The sequence below is a fragment of the Colobus angolensis genome, unplaced genomic scaffold, assembly GCF_000951035.1.
Source record: "Colobus angolensis palliatus isolate OR3802 unplaced genomic scaffold, Cang.pa_1.0 Scaffold55, whole genome shotgun sequence".
NCBI lineage: Eukaryota > Metazoa > Chordata > Mammalia > Primates > Cercopithecidae > Colobus > Colobus angolensis.
The window spans coordinates 1987606-2004993 of record NW_012119043.1 but is presented as its reverse complement, the minus strand read 5'-3'; the positions used below and the strand labels follow the sequence as shown (position 1 = coordinate 2004993).

General features: G+C 47.9%; 1 long non-coding RNA gene across 1 annotated transcript; it reads left to right on the top strand.

Moving 5' to 3' along the window:
* The first annotated feature begins 1927 nt into the window (after positions 1-1927).
* On the top strand, positions 1928-17050 carry LOC105525652. Its single transcript, XR_001003959.1, has 3 exons — positions 1928-2053; positions 6878-7037; positions 16560-17050. It is a non-coding gene; the product is annotated as an uncharacterized LOC105525652 (long non-coding RNA).
* Positions 17051-17388: the final 338 nt, after the last annotated feature.

Here is a 17388-nt window from a genome sequence, read left to right as displayed (position 1 = left end):
AAGAGAGGGCAGAGTGGGGAGAGCTGTTGGTGGAGGGGCAGTGGGAAGCCTTCCAGGAACTAAAAATACTTTACATCGTGATCTGAGTGGTAGTAACCCAGAGATACACAGATGTAAACATTCATAATGCGGTGTACTCAAGACTTGCGTAATTTATGTTATGTAAGTTATACCTCAATTTTTTAAATTGCCAACCATTTACTGGGTACATTCTACATGCCAGAGCTTAAACAAAGGACTGATAGCTTGAGCAGTATCCTCCTAGCAGATATCAGGTAAGAGTGTTACCTTCCATGATGCCACAGATAAGCCTCGGAGACGCTGCCGAAGGGAAGGAGAGACACTCTCATCATCTATTCTTCTATTACATATAATTGGCTACCTGACCTGGCTCTGCAACAAATCAAACAGCAAACCTTGCTTTTCCCATTCACGGCCTTAGCTTAGGAATACGGAGAGAGAGAAATAAAAACAAGACAGAAAAAAACACTAGGTTTCCAGGGTATAGTCCTCAGAAACAACTCATTTTCACTAAATCCCTGAGAATAAAGATAGCTTGATTACAGTAAGATTGGTAAAACCCAAGGTATGCAGAAGACATATGCACCTGTCTTTCCCACATGGCTAGTGCTAATGTTTCTGGACTTCAGTGGACACTGTTGTGTACAGGACACCCTTAAAGGAGGGGAACAAGCCTGACTATTGGAGAACACAGAGTCCTAGGCAGACAGAAGCAGCTTCTGGGGTTTTTGACTGAGTGCAAGGCTGGCTTTGACTGCTGAGTACCCCAAGATGGGAACCAGAGAAGACTGAGTCAGAAAACTGGTGAAGACCCCAGGACCATGGGTAGCAGGAGTAAGTGCTCACAGCCTAGTCCGCAGAGCAGCATTGAACCTGGGTCTTGAAAGTGAATGGGAGCTTTCCAGGCAGGGGAGTGAGAGGAATGGCATGTGCTAAAGATTCTGGGGTCAAAGTCGGAAGTGAAGTGATATTGGCACAGAGCCTCAAAATGCATTTGTTAAATCCGTGCATGCATTCATGAATGAATGAATGAATGAGGGAGGGAGGGAGGGAGGGAATGGATGGCTAGATCTGAGGGAAATTTCAGCCCCTCAGCATCCGCAGCTGGGACTCATGATCTAGTCTCTAACTCAGCAACTGCCCTCCCACCAGTTTCACCTGGAACAAATAACGGTACCACCAATAAATATCTATTTAATTAAAAGAAAGCAGGCTGAGCCAAGGCAAGGGGGTGGAAAAAGAGGCAACAGAGAAAGGAGGAAGGGTAGGAGTGGGGAAAGGAGGATGAGGAGCAAAGGAGGAGAGAGAAGAAGAAGAGGACGGAGGAGGGAAAAGAGAGGAGGAGGAAGAGGAGGGAAATGGGGAGAAGGGGAAGAAGGGGGGACAGGAGAGGGAGAAGGGACAGGAGGAGGAGAGGGACAGAAAGAGGAGGAGAGGACAATAACAATGAGGGAAAGAAAAATAAAGGGAAGGATGAGCGGGAGGAAGCAAAGGAGGAAGGGGGAGGAGGGGGAGGGAGAGGGAAAACAGGGAAGAGGAGGATGAGGGGGAGGAAAGGGAAGAGGAGGAGGAGGGGGAGGAAAGGGAAGAGGAGGAGGAGGGGGAGGATAGGGAAGAGGGCAGACAGACAGCAGCTTCTCCAAGAGCTCGTATTCACGGTGGCAGCAGCTCAGTCGGAAAATCAAGGGCACTGTGACACAGGAATCTCCTGCTCTAACAAGCCAGATGTTCATCTGAGCCAAGGCTCTCAGGAACCGCGTGTGGACCTCGCTGGCCAGCACTGCAGACACGCTGGGCCCGGAGATGAGCTCCCTCCCAGGGGCGGTGTCGGGAGTGACAGCTCCAGAAAGCGGCCACTAGGTGGCGTGTGCGCCTCATCTTCCGTCCCGAGTTCCCAGCCGCGGGAGGCAGAGGCTGGGGCTGGGGTTCCAGGAAGCCGAAGGTCCCTGTCACAGATAGATCCTGAAGCCAGCCCAGGGGATGACAGAGCAGCCTGACGGAGCAACAACTGTCACCACAGTCTGCCCGGGAAGTAGGTCCACACTGTCCCTTGCAGGGCAGCGCTTAGCTTACAGGTGCTCCCTGAGAGACCCCAGGGCAGGGAGGGGAGTGGGGAAGAGCTCTGGGCTCAGACCTGAACTTGACCACAACAGAGGGTTCAGGTTCAAACCATGCTTCCTGGAGACACCTCTCAGCCAAACCTCAGGGGGGAAAGAAGTGTTCCCATTTACAGAAGCTCCACGGTGACCTGTTTTAAGCACTGAACAGCCATGCCACAAGTAACTGGGGAGGAAAAAAGTCCACAGCTTAAAAAGCATTGAAGACCCCATTGCTAACCCTGGTGGGCTCCCATCATGGGGCAGAAACCCAGATAGGCGCTCATCATCTGGGGTTCTTTTTCCTAACGGCATCCCCCAAGTTGATCCAGGCTCAGGTCCCACAAAATGTGGATCTGCCCCCTTCTTGACACGTAGAAAGGGCTCAATCCACAGTGGCTGACCAGCAAGATAGGATGACCTCCATGTTACAGATGACAAGACCAACGTTCAAGGACCTATGGGAATGGGACACCGAGCTGGGACTCCCATCACATCTTCAGAATGGCAGCCAGCTGCCTTGTCAAAATACCACTCCAATGTCCCTCCTGTCCTCATGTCTACGGGGACAGGCTAAACAAAGGTTCAGAAGGTGCCTGTTCAGATAAACATAGCTGTCTTCAGGGCAAGTGGACTTGAGCAGTAGACACAACTCACTCTTTGAAGCCCTAGGGTCTATCAAGCACTCATCAAAAACTGGCGGCTTTGCCTCTTAGCTTGTCAAAAGAACAACTCAGCTGCTGGGTGCAGCAGCTCCTTTCTGTAATCCCAGTGCTTTGAGAGGCCGAGGGAGGAGGATCACTTGAGGCCAGGAATTAGAGACAAGCCTGGGCAACATAGTGAGACTCCATCTGTACAAAAATAAAAACAGCCAGATGTGGGAGCATGCATCTGTAGTTCCAGCTACTTCAGAGGCTGGGATGGAAATATCTCTTAAACCCAGGAGTTCAAGGCTGCAGTGCGCTATGATGGCACCACTGCACGCCAGCCTGGGCAGCACAGTGAGACCCCATCTCAAGAACAAACAAAATTGAGCGAATGCTACACACTTCCTGTTGCTCATCATCGTGGCAATCTGGGTACAAAGCTCTGACCCCACCCATCTCTCATGGCTCTTCTCTTCCAAGTACCCCTCACAGCTCATGGACCAAACCCCCAGCCTCTCTGAACTCCTCCTACTCTGTCATGTCACGTAAATCAATGGGTGTGCGTTGTCCCTTTGTCTAAACGACAAGCGTATTATCATTGGCTAGGAATGGCTGTTTCTGTTTTTAATTTGCGTACCTCCACTCACCCACAGCATCTCGCATCTGGATTCGCATTCAGTAAGCACTCAATAAATGTGTCTTCTTCCTGCTGGTACAAGATATGTACAGGGGGTAGGGGTGGAATGTTGACAACTGGAAAATGAAAGTGTTTCAGAATTATGGAGCAAATGAACAGGGAGATGTACCGTCTATAATAAATATACCTCTGAAGAGCCTTAAAAGAAATCAATGAAGCGCAACATCAAAGTCCCGGGGAGTGATAAATCAGGAGCCTGATAGACAAAAGTGCATCCGAAATCATTTAAAGTGCACCAGAAATCATTTATGTCTGAGTAATTAGAACACATTGGAATGACTCTGTGCCATTGAACTGAAATTGAGCAACATAATGTTTATGAAATCCCCATGGACTCGGGGAGGAAAATCAGAGATGAAAGTTGCACTGAAGATTCTCCCCACTGGCCCAGGGCCCTCCTGCATAGTTCCCCGGGGAGGCCTAGGGGGAAATGAAGTTTCTGTTTAGTCCGTGTGCAAATTTGCTTTTTTCTTCTAGTTAAAACATATCTGCAGTCCCAGGTGCTGAGGAAAAAAAAAATGTCAGGCTCAGGCTGTACGTGACAGGACAGGATGCCCCAACCACCTGATCCCCACCTCCCAGCCAAGAGGGAGTCTAAGACAGAAATAAGACCAGGTGGGCATCGCTCCTATAAAACGGTGGCCATTCCTAGCAAGACAAAGGCTGGGCTTCTTTCTCAGTGTTCCTACAGAATTTAACACTCCCTCCACAGCCCCACTGACAGAAGTGGAGGGAACTGACCTCGGTCCAAGACCTGGGACCCTGAAGGTCAGCATCAGGATAAAAAAAGTCCGAGGAAATTCTGCAGAAGGAGAATGGGAGATGAAGGATTTGGAGAGGAAAGAGGGACTTCTATGCCCATCCATAGAATCCAGTCTTCGGATGCTGGCTGGGGAAGAAAAAAAAAAAAAAACCCATCTACCTTGATTTGGGGAGTTAAATAAGGATGACAGAACCTCGAACTTGGAGACGTGCAAAGAAGCCCTCAGACATCATGTGTTCTTCTGATCTTTCCACTCAGTGATGGAACCTGGCCCCATAAACATGACCCCAGTATGGTTCTGGTACTGGACTGCCTCCTCCCACAAAATCACGGTCTGAAATTGTCCATCAAATGAACCTGAGATGCTGCTGTCTTTATCAGCTCACAGATACCAAGAAAGGAAAATTCCTCTTGGAGTGTGACTTTTTCATTCCTCTCTCCTCTCAGTTTTACACCACAAATAACCTCAGCTTCTGAGAGCTATAATCAGGGCTGCAACCCTGTGCCATCAGCAGGAATGAAAGCAAGTGGAAGATCCCTGCATATATGGAGTGCAGATGAAAGTAATCTTGCACCCATATATGGAAATATGTCTACTTACCCTCCCTTTGCCAAGAACCTGGAAGGCTTATACTGGGGAACCCACCTTCAACTGTGCAAATGCAGAGATATTGCAGGCATATGTGTGTTCTGAGCCTTGAAGGATGTCCACCCAGATGTTGGATGTGGGGCCTTCTCAGGCCTGAAGGAAGCTTTGGCCATGCCACCAGCTTTTTCCCATCTTAGTACCCCTGTGATTCTGTCCCCTGCTCCAACTGAGGCCACTCAAACAAACCTGAGAGATCTTCACAAAATGCAAATCCAATCACATCCTTGAAAACCCATCAGGGCCCTCCCCTAGCCTTAGTCCTGTTCTCGTGGGCCCTTGAGCTTCAGTCTTGTCATCTGTAAAATGGAGCCCATTCTATCTTGCTGGTCAGCCACTGTGGATTGAGTCCTTTCTATGTGCCAGGAAGGGGCCAGATCTATGTTTTGTGGGACCTGAGCCTAGATCAGTTTAAGAGACCTCCTTAGGAAAAAGAACCCCAAATGATGAGTGCCTAGCTGGGTTTCTGCCTCACGGTGGCACTGAGGTCTTCAATACTTAGGGTTAAAGACCAGCATCCTCACCATGGCCTGGCCTCACTGGAATGCTCCCCCTCCCTGAACTCCAGCTACTCTGGTTATCTTTTAGCAGTTCCCCCCACCAAAAAAAAAAAGAAAAAACCACACTCCTCTGGCCACAGGGCCTTTGCACATGCTATTTCCTCTGCCTAGAATGCTCTACTCTCTCCTGACCTTGCCCTGTGACCTTGAGAGCTCAGTTCATGAGTCTCCTCCTGGGGAAACCCCAGACATATCCACCATGTATGCCATGTTTTATTATAAAAGTCTTTCTCAGAGCCATTATCTACCTTGTGAAGCACTTTTCTTCATTTGTAGATACCCTTTTGTATGAGTATCTGCTTAATCTCTGTCTCACCCTACTAAACTGTAGGCTCTGGGAGGGTGAGTCCTAGTGTGTCTTGGCTTATAACTATAACCTTAGCAGCTTCACAGGACCTGGCACATGGTGGCTGCCCAATATTGCATGGATGGACAGATGGAGAGGTGGATGGGTAGATGAGTGGATGGGAAAGTGGGTGGCTGGGTGGATGGGAGAGTGATTGGGAGAGTAGATGGATGGATGGGAGAACTGATGGGAGAGTAGATGAATGAATGAATAAATGAATGGATGGATGGATGGATGAGAGTGGAAGGAAGAATGAATTAATGGATGGGTAGGAGGGTAGGTGGCTGGGTGCGTGGGAGAGTAGCTGTATGGATGGGAGGAATTAAGGGAGAGTAGATGGATGAATGAATGAATGGGACAGTAGGTGGGTGGGAGAGTAGATGGATAGATGGATCAAGTAATATTTCCATCCCAGCCACCCAGGTAGCTGGAACTACTGGTGCATGCGACTACATCTGGCTATTTTTATTTAATTTTTTGTACACATGGGGTCTCACTGTGTTGCTCAGGCTCATCTAATTCCTGGCCTTCAGTGATCCTCCTCCCTAAGCCTCCCAAAGTGCTGGGATTACAGATGTGAGCCACTGCACCCAGCAGCTGAGTGACGCGAGAGTAGATGAATGGGTGGATGGATGGATGGATGGATGGATGGATGGACGGATAGATGGATGGATGGTTGGGAGAGTGGAAGGAAGGGTGAATGGATGGATGGATGGATGGATGGATGGATGGATGGATGGATGGATGGATGGATGGATGGATGGACGGACGGACGGACAGACGGATGGATGGTTGGGAGAGTGGGTGGGACAGTGGGTGGGAGACTGGGTGGATGGATGGATGAGAGAGTAGATGGAGGGATACATGGGAGAGTGGCTGGGTGAACAGACAGATGGTGAATCACTAGTTTTTGTTGATACTTGTTTTTAAGAGTGATCATTTTTAACAGTTGAAAGAAGCTGAGTACACAGAAGTACAAAGCAAAAGGCTATTGAAGGAAGAGAAAAGCCAGCATAGGAGCCAAGGAACACAGAAGCAACAACGCTGTCCACCAAATCATTCATTTGTTCTGTCAGACTTCCTGTGCTCTTACACGTGCAGGCACTGAGGTGATGCTGGGGTTGCAGTGAGCTGTCGAACCAGATGTGTCAGAAGTGAGAAAGGAGAGGACAAATTAGAATACAGAGTGATTGACACTTTGTTGAAGGAAGGAGATGGGGCCTGGGGTCCATAAAACCCACTGCCAAACTAACCCACACAGGTGAGTAAGGACCTGCCCTAGGTAAGCCAAGACCTTAAAGGTGAACCCAAGATTTCAGGGGAAGGCAGGCAGGGAGACTGGGTGGATTCCACTGGGTGGATTCCACTGGGTGGATTCGGGATGGGGATGTTGCCAACAGAGCACACGTGAGCCAGCGAGAAAGCATGCCACACCTAAGGATGTGGATGATGCTCCAGTTGGCTGCTGGGGAGATGTGGAAACAAACTAGGCTGGAGAGAAACACAAAGGCCACGTCATAGCACGCCCTGCAGGCTGTGTCAAGGAGTTTGGATTTCAGCCTGAGAACCACAGCACACAGCCTGAGTGTTAACATAGCCAGGGACTGGAGGGGTCTGATTTTTATTTATTTTTATTTTTTTAGAGACAGAGTCTTGCTGTGTCACCCAAGCTGGAGTGCAGTGGTGCAATCAGAGCTCACTGTAACCTCAATCTCCTGGGCTCAAGCCATTCTCCCACCTCAGTCTCTGGAGTGGCTGGGACTAATGACATGTGCCAACATGCCATTGAATTTTTCATTTTAAAATACATTTTTTTAATTTTCTAATTTTGTGGAGACAAAAGTATCCCTATGTTTCCCAGACTGATCTCAAACCCCTGCCCTCAACTGACCCCCTGCTTCAACCTCCCAAAGCACTGGGATTAACAGCATAAGCCACTGTGCCCAGCCTAATTGTTATTTTTCAACCTCGTACATCATGGTGTCTTTCATACCCCTGCCCCGACTGCAGTTTTAGGTAAACCCCTATCCTGCCTATACCCATGTTCCTTGGTACACTTGCCTCACTAGGCATCAACTTGCTCTTCTGTTAAGTGGGGACAACAGAACCCCATAACACACTCTGACAATCACATGAGGCTACGTGAATAAAACATGGGCCTAGTACATAGCAAGTGTGCAGCAGCAGTTCACTAGTCTTTCAACAAGTAGTGACTGAGAGTCTATTATGTGCAGGCACAGGCATAGGTGCTGGGGATACAAGAGTGAAGAAAACACTGGTAACGGGATAGGCTGATGGTAACAGGATTGGCTGCTGGCATAATGGAAATTCACAAAACTCCCTGCCCTCCTAGTGTAAGAGCTACAGCAAGCCAGCAAGTACCTAAAAAACACTGGATGTCAGAGGGTGGCACTCAGTGTTGTGTGAGCATCAAAGCAAGGAAAACAAGAAGGGTGCTGAGCAGGGCTTAGAGATTTAAATAGAGCCATCAAGGAAAATGTTGCAGAGAAGATAATATTTGAATAAAAACCCAAAGAAGGTGAGAGCACAAATTATGCTGATGTTGGTTTTGTCCTCCGCCCCGCCCCCACTGTCTCCACACAGTCCTCTGCCCCCCACCCCCACCTGCCATCTCCGCAGCTCCTAGAACAGTGTTCGGCACAAAGTACGTGACCGATTAAAAAATAAATTATGAGGTTAACAAGTCTTAGGGCAAAGCATTCATGGCCGGGGGAACAGCATGTGTAGAGACCACAAGGCATGAGGACCATGAAAAACAGCCAAGTTGAAATGCACCAGGACACTGGGGACTGCCTTACACATGAGGGTTTGGATGCAGGTCATGGGGTCCCACTTGGTTTGGACAAGCTCTGGCCTGGAGTGACCCTGGGTCAACTCTGGCTAACATGGTGGACATCCCTACATGCTTAACACCTGACACTACTCCAGGGCGATCCTGCCCTTTGTCTCCACATGAAGGAAATAGCCTTCTTGGATAAAAGCCTGGAAGCTGACCTCTCCTCTGCCCCCAGTAGGCTGACTGTCCTCTAGAGCGGGAGGTGACAGGCATTCACGTTCCACTCCTGTCTCAGACAAGTGACAGAGAACGTAAGATGGCTGTGGGTTTTGCTGGTGATGGGATAGACTGATGGCATATTGGAAGTTCACGTTTAAAATACAGCTCTCCTTTCTGTAAAATGAGATAGCATCTACCAATTCGGGTAATGAATACGTAACTTAAATGCAAGCCATGGGAGTTTGGAAGAAGGGCCCAGGTAGTTTCAGGTGGTTCGGCCCATTTGGGTACACAGCAAAGAGCCCTCTCACCTCCCTCCAGCAATTTTATTTCTTAGCAAAATCATTACTGAGAATATTGAACTCCCTTACAGAGATGTATTTGCTCCCCTTATCTTCCTTCCATCTTTCTTGATTAAAAGCTATGTGTGATATTTGTAGTTATCAAACATCAATATTTGGCATGGATTTGCGAAATGGATATGGGGGAAAGAAAGGAGTCTGACCATTTCTGTAAAGGGTAAAACCTTGAGCAAACAGACTGCATTTCTTATTAGGGGCACTAAAGAGCAGAGATGCATTTCAGAAGGGACCACCCGGACTACACCCAGCAGGCTTTGTGAAACCAATGATCAGGGCTCAAAATTAGATTCTGGATTTCATCAGGAAAGTCAGCTGCCTTCAGAGGATAGGGGATAGGAGAGAGAGAGAGTTAAGCAGTGTATCTCACAACTGTTAGCCCTACAACTATTACAGGGCTTTGCAGCCTTCTTCCCTACAGAGCTCTGCAGCCTTCTTCCCTACAGAGCTCAGACAACTCCAGCACTCAAACTGGGCAGAGCTGAAATAATCAATAATAATAATTAAACCTTCTCTAGTGCCCTCTCCTAAGGCTTTACCTGTATTAACTCATTGAATCCTCAGAGCAACTTGTTTTATCAACTCTGGGTTACAGATAGGAAAAGTTACAATACAGAGAGGTCAAGCCCCTGGTCCAGGCTTCCACAACAAGTAGGTGGCAGGGCTGGGATTCAAGGCTGCAGCCTGGTTCGCAGCCACGCACAGAACCCCTTCGCCATAGTGCGCCTCCATCACGTGGCCATGTGTGGACCTCCACACCTCCACAGCTGCCCAGAATCATGGGATGCTATGTGTTCAGAGGGCTGCTGCTGTTATGGAAACACAGCCCTTGGTTCCCATGCTACACCCTTGTGACACTGACCCAGTCAGTCGAGACTCACAGAGCCCCTCCGTGAAGTGGGGGTAATAACAACCATGCCTGCCCCCAGGATATTGTGACAATTCACAAAATATGCATTCAGAGAATGAGCATGCAAGTGGGTTTCGTAGTCATGCCTGGTGGGAGTGAGCATTGGTATAACCACTTGGGGCCACTTTTGGATAGCAGCTACTCAAACCAAGCACGTGCCTATTCTGTGACCAGAGACATACTCCTAGGTGTATTCCCCAGATAAATGAGTACCTAGGTCCACCAAACAACAGGTGCAAGAGTGCATATAGCCCCAAACTACAAACAACCCCAATGCTCATCCATGGGAGAACGGATACGTCATGGTCCAATCATACAATGAAATACTGTCCAACCATTAAAAAGAGTAGCTAGTGGTGCATGCAATAGCGTAAGTGATTCTCCTAGGGATGCTGTGGAGGGAAAGAAGGCAGATACACATGGACTGCAGGGGTCCATTTATACAGATTTCAGAAATGAGCCCAATGGAATTAGAAAGGCAGTGACCTCAGATTGGGGCAGGTAGTGTTGACAGGGAGAAGTATGAGGGAGCCTTCTGGGATAGTTTAAATCAACAGAGCTGACACTTTCATTCATTTCAAGAACAAGCCTTTATTGAGCACCTACTGTATTTTAGGCACCCCATCAGGAGATAGGAAGGAGAAAAGACCTTGACTCCCCATCCGTAGTTCAGTGCCAACACTGAAACCTGTCAGTATCATCACCGTGTCTCCAGGGGGCATAGCCATCCTCAGAGATTAGGGGAAGTCACTAAATAGACTTTCCCTCTTATCTGGCAGAAAGCAGCAGAGAGAAATGGCAGGGATGTTCACCGGAGCAGCAGACCCTGCGCTGGCTGTGCCCGAGGTCAACAGTGCCACTTAGCATTTCATCCCAGCAAGTCCAGCTTCCTTTAATCAGAACCACGTGGCCAACATCACGGGTGATATTCTGAAGGGAAAGAATTTAAGCCTCCATGTCTCACTGCCCCGAGTATCAGCTTTGTCCTCCTGCTCCTAATGCCGTTATCTCGTCCGCACACTTGGTTTTCTGCCGAGCAGATGCTGTAGAAGGCACATTAGCGGTGAGAAGCAGAGCGTGCCCGGGAGTCTGGGTGTAGAGCTGGTGACCCCGAGGCTCCCCAGCCCACTCCAGCGAGGAGACATAGTGAAAAATACCCAGGAGGGACCAAGGCTTCCTGCAGCCTCCCAGGCTCCTAAGCCAGGTCCCAGGGAGATGTTTCCAAAATGTAAATCGGACCCAGACAATCACCAGCTTAAAACCTTTCAGTAGCCACACACTAATCACAGCAAAAACTCAATTTCTTAACTACTATGGAGCACTGGGGCATGACTGCTTCTCCCGCCAACCCCTGACATCCCCTCCTCCAGACTATAACAGACCCAAGTTCACGCCCATGTTTCTGATGATTCTGTTCCTTCTGCCTGGAGCTCCCCATCTCCTGCAATCAGTGTTATGACTCCCTCTTGTCCTTCGAGATTCTAAGTATCACCTCCTCTGTGAAGCCTTCCCTACCTGTTTGCACCACCACTCAACTTTGTATTCTTCCTACACTACAAAGCAATCAGATTGTGCCTCAGTTATGGGCTACTTCTTATTCATCCTGTGTCCTCCTCACAGACTGCAAGCCCTTTGAGGGCAGGGTTTGAGTCTTATTCACATGCATATCTTCCAACTTTTAGCAGTGACTGCAATATAGTTTAGGGAGTTGGGGGTGGAATGAGGAAGAGATGAGAAGGAGAAGTGAGGGAGAGAGGAGGTGAATGAGAGAGGAGGTGAGGAAGGAAAGGAGGGAGGAATGAGGGTGGAGGGCATTTTGTAGTTGGAGAGCAATGCAACCACAGTGATTTAGGAAGAATCTCTCAACAAGGCTTTTCTGATGAATCTGGATGAATGGTTAGGAATTTGGATAGTCAGATGTGAGGGGAGAATTCAAGCAGAAAGGATAGCCTAAGCAAATGTCTGCAGTCAGGGAACATGAGGACAGGGTGGGAGGGGAGTAGCATATAAGGTTGGAGAGAGAAGCCACCAGATAGTATCCAAATGCCAAGCCTGAAATCAGAGGACCTTGCTCTCTACTCTTACATCACAGAGAGTTGCTGAAATACGCTGGAAAGGAGGAGTCATGGTTCAGCAAGTGAGCTGACCAGTCAGACAGTGGGTCAACTAGACACACGCCATGGGCAACCTCTGCTAACTTCGGATTGAGAGTAAGACAGGAAAATGCCAAGGATGCCAGGGAGGAGGAAGGACAGCCATGCCTATGAATACAGAGAAAGAGAAGCAACGGGAAAGGTGGGGCAGCTTATGGGTTCTATGATGGCTGCTACAAGTCTCTATGAGACACCTGGAGTTGGGACAGCATCTGTGTTGGCACTCTCCCCTCCTGTTCTCAAGGCAGACATTACCAATCAAGAGTACCACCCTTCTCTCCTATACCAAGGAAGACATTACTAATCAATGATGCCAGTCTCCCCTCCTAGACCCAAGGCAGACATTACTCATCAATGACACCACTCTCCCCTCCTAGACCCAAGGCAGACTTACTCATCAATGGCACCACACTCCCCTCCTAGACCCACGGCAGACATTACTCATCAATGGCACCACTCTCCCCTCCTAGACCCAAGGCAGACATTACTCATCAATGGCACCACTCTCCCCTCCTAGACCTGAGGCAGACATTACTCATAAATGGCACCACTCTCCCCTACTGAGGACACATACAGCCTTGGCATTCTTGACCTGGGACTGGGTCTAACCTCCACTCCCATCTGACTGCCATCTATAAATGAGGTGATACCTATTCTCCACACACGGTACAGGCATCATAACCTGGGATCAGGGATGTGAGAGCAGAAAGAGCCTGAGAAACCATCATTTCACAGACACAGAAGCCAAAGTCCTTGGATACTTGGTGGTGGAATCAGAGATGAATTTCAGTCCAATGTGCCCCATCTCTTTCTTCTACATTCTGCTGCATCTTGGTGGGTAAAACAGGGAACAAGCCTGTCAGCACTCGCAACAACTAGAAACCAGAGCAGAAAGGACAAGCAAACCTTCCTCACGAAGAGACTGGCATCAAACCTGAGTCAATGCTCCGCGGAAACGAGGGCCGGGTGAGTGGGTCTGTGCACGCAGGCTGTAGGGAAGGCAAGAGGAGCTTCACTTCCACCCCTCTGAACAACACAGATCGCTTTTGCTAAATTCCAAAAGGTGGCAGCATTCCATCAAATATGCATTTGCTGAGCCTGCAGCAGGGGACGTTCTACAGAGGTGACATGGGCAGAAAGTTAAGACATTTAGATGGCCAGGGGATAACGAAGTCTGGAGGGTCAAACACTGATGTGGTCTGGTTCCTGGGGGGCCCATGAGCCCCTTTTCTGCAAGAAAAAGGGAAAATGCTGGAGAGAAATAGCAGCACACTTGGCCCCAAGAAGAGGAGAAATCCAGACTCATCCCGGGACTGTATCTGCATGGACAGACCTCAGTGCAGCTCCATGATCAGTAGCATGTGGGCAGGACCCATGACTTACCTCTAACCAATAGAAAAGATGATGGGCATCCCATGATGATGTCGGGACACGTGTACACAAGACTCCGTGTTGCTAACATGCACTAGAGAGACACTCCTGGGAAAAGCACACTGTCACATTGTAAACTGCCTGTGGAGAGGGCCATGTGGCAGGAAACTGCAGGTGGCCTCTAGGGTCTGAGGGCCTGCATCCTGCAGCCACAAGAAACTGAATTATTCCAACAACCGGCGAGCTTGCAAAGGAACCCTGAGCTCCAGATGAAACCTGCATCTCCTGCCAACTCCCTTGAGGGCAGCTTTGTGAGACCCTAAGCAGACAACCCAGTTCAGCTGTGTCCAAACCTAAGACCAATGGAAGCTGTAAGATGGTAGACAGGTGTTTTCTGAAGCCACTAAGTCTCTTATAGTCTCTTAAGCAGGCACAAAAAATGAATTTTTTGTATTCTTATTATAGAAAAGTAACAGGAGTAATGAAATATGGATCTGGAATGAGGCAGAACAAAGTAAAAATTTGGGTTCTCCCACTTAACTTCACTATGTTTGCTGCCTTGGGTATAGGAGTGAAGAATGACACCATGGATTAGTAATGTCTGCCTTGAGTATAGAAGAGGGGAATGGCACCGTTGACTACTAATGTCTGCCTTGGGTACAGGAGGCGAGAATGGCACTATCGATTAGTAACGTCTGCCTGGGTATAGGAGGGTATATTTCTACTCTATCAAGAAAGAGAGAAAAAATAATAGTACGGTTCTTATGCTGCACAGCATCACTTTCACGGGTTCAGGATGCATTTGCTCCAGAGTGAACCCAAAAGGGAACATGTACCTGCAAGTTTCTCACTCAGTCTCATTCCCAAGTGCCTCTCCGTCAGGTGGCCACATGATCACAGATGTCACAGATGACTCCAACGTTTAAAGACAGGTATATTTCATTCATCCAGCATGCCACCTCAACACAATCACTTCATCTGGCATCTAAGCAAAGACCCTCATTTTTTCTAACAGTCAGGAAAGTGTGGCTGTATTTGATGTATCAAGGGGCAGAAAGATTGGTCTCTAACAGCACTTGCGCAAGTAACTGACCAGGTGTGATTTTTATGTTACCTGATGACTCTGGAATTAACTTTGCACCCAAGACACAGGTTCCCAGGAATGCTCTCTGCATCACCAAACAGAACCTGCTGGCCTTCCCCTCAGCTCAACGCAGCATGAGAAACAGCCCGATCTGGGTCTGAATTTCAGACTGCTTCCCTATTAGCTATAAGACTGTGCAAGTCATGCCCTTCTGAGCCTCAGTTTCCCCACTTGTAATCAAGGGGTTTGGATAGGTCTTCCCTCCTTGGACTACTCTGGGGAGAGAAAGATACAATGCTTATGAAATGGTGGGTGCAATGCCAGGTACTTCCTAGTTCCCAAAGATGCTACCTATTATGATTATTTTATTCTGCATGCTGGCAAAATGTACTTTCTGCATCCAGGGAAAGCTCTTTCTGGGAGACAGTGCCAAAGCAGAGAGGCGGAGATAAGAAAAAGTACAGCTGACAGGTGACACAGGGCAGTGACTAGGAAGGGCAGTGAGATGCCATGGCCTGGAGCATTCTGCATTCTGGAGCAGGTAAGGGCCAAAGAGTCTGTACAGAGGCCACATTTAGTCTTGTAAATCCCATTTTCACTCCTCTAGAGGAACGTTACAGCATTTCCATGACAAGGGAGAACGAAACTTGAATGAATATGTCGTCAGCTCTCCTGGAAAACCTTAACAGTCCAGAACACACTGCTTAATTTCATAAATAGTTATTACTAGTATTAGTATTATTACTACTACATTATTACTACTATTACTACTACTGCTTACTATATTACATTATTACAACATTATTACTAATATTATGTTATTACCACCACTGTCAAAGAACATAACTGCTCACCATAGAAAAAATAAAATAAGAGTCTAAAGAAAAATGCAAAAACCAGCAATTTAGTTGAACTTTCCATCTACCTTTCTGACATCTCTCTGCACTCAGAGAAACGGAGATCTATGAATACAGTTTGCACGTAATTGGAATCATATAATACAGGCTGTATTTCTCACTCAACAATATGTCATGCGCATCTTTCCAAGTCAATAAACATAAATCCTCACCATGAAATCCTAGCAGCAGCTTGGAATTCGACTTTATGGATACACACAATTGGCTTAAACTCTCCCTTATTGAGGGATATTGAGGGTGCATCTTTTTAAAAATTATTTTTGCTACTACAATCATCCCCTTAATAAATATACAAACACATCTCATACGTGTACAATCATCTCCAAGGTGCAAATTCCCAGAAGTGTAATTGCCAGATCAAAGATGGAACACATTTTGCATTTTGACACATGTGAATATGAGGCAATCTGCCATCCAGAGATGGTCAGGCTAACTTATGCTGCCTCCAGTAGAGGTTGTGAAAATGACTGCTTCCATCCATGACCCATTCCAAGGCAAGACAGGAGGCTGACCTGTGAGAGTCCAGCCAGAAGGACCCAGCCCAGCAGGCCTTCTACAGTCAGAGGCTGGATAAGAAGGAGTAAGTTAAGGCAATTGGATCCTCACAACATGAATCTCTGCAAACCTAGAAGACTCTACAGCCTCCAGAGGAGAAACCAGCAGGATACCATCATCCCTTTCACTAGAGAGAACACATCAGCCTCCATGAGTGAGGTTGGGGACCAGGAAATACCTGACCCAACCCAAGACAGCTGAAAATCTAGCAGGCAAAGGCACTATTCTAACCACTGGGGAAATGGAACCCTGTCAGACACCTTTGATCCTAGCGTGAGCAATTAGTTTTTTCAACTACTTTCCCTTCAAAAGCGTCTGCACCATCAACATCAAGTCTTTTTACTAAGTCACTTTCCTGCTCCACGCCTCATTTCCCCATCGGCAAAATGGGTTTAGTATCTTTGTTTTCTTTCCACAGACTCAGTGTGACATTACAAGCATCCTGGGGAGAACTGCAAGACATAGTTTTTCCAGTATTATGAAGAGTGTGGTGGCCTCCAAGATGGCCCCCTGATCCCTCCTCCAGGTACTCATGCCCTTGTATGGTATTCTCCCACAATCTCCTGAGGATTAGCTTGTATGAACGATTGAATACAGCAGAGGCAATGGCATAGGACATCTGTGGCTACGTCATCTAAGGGATGCACAGAAATTCACTGCCATCGTCCCCTGTGGCTTCTACTTTGCTCTTAATCTCTCAGATCTCTCACCCTGGGAGACACCATCCACCATGTCCTGAGGACACTCAAGCAGCTCTGTGGCCTCCTGACAATAGCTGTTAGGTGAACCACCTTGGGCGCAGACCCTCTAGCCCCACTCCAGCCTTCAGAAGACAGCAGCCCCAGCTCACATGGGACCCTGAGCCAGACCACCAAGCAAACCACTCCCAGATTCCTGACCTCCCGAAACTGTGAGATAATGAAAGTCTGCTGTTTGAAGTCACTAAGTTCAGGGTAATTGTCACGTGCAAGAGACAGCCGATACAATACGTTCCTGCTTCACACACCATTTTTCCATCTATCCAAAACAGGAAGAATATTTCACACATTTGATGTGAAGCTGCAAGACTCCTGGTCCTCCAGTGATGCGGTTGGGTCAGAGGGTAAGTCCAGGCTGTGTGACCATGGCAATTACTTTGAGTTTCGGTTTCCAAGCCACAAAATGAGGACAGACACAGCACTTACCTTAAGGAGTCGTTGAGAGGATGTTAAAACAACAGAGATCAAACATTTTGTCAACTGAGAAGT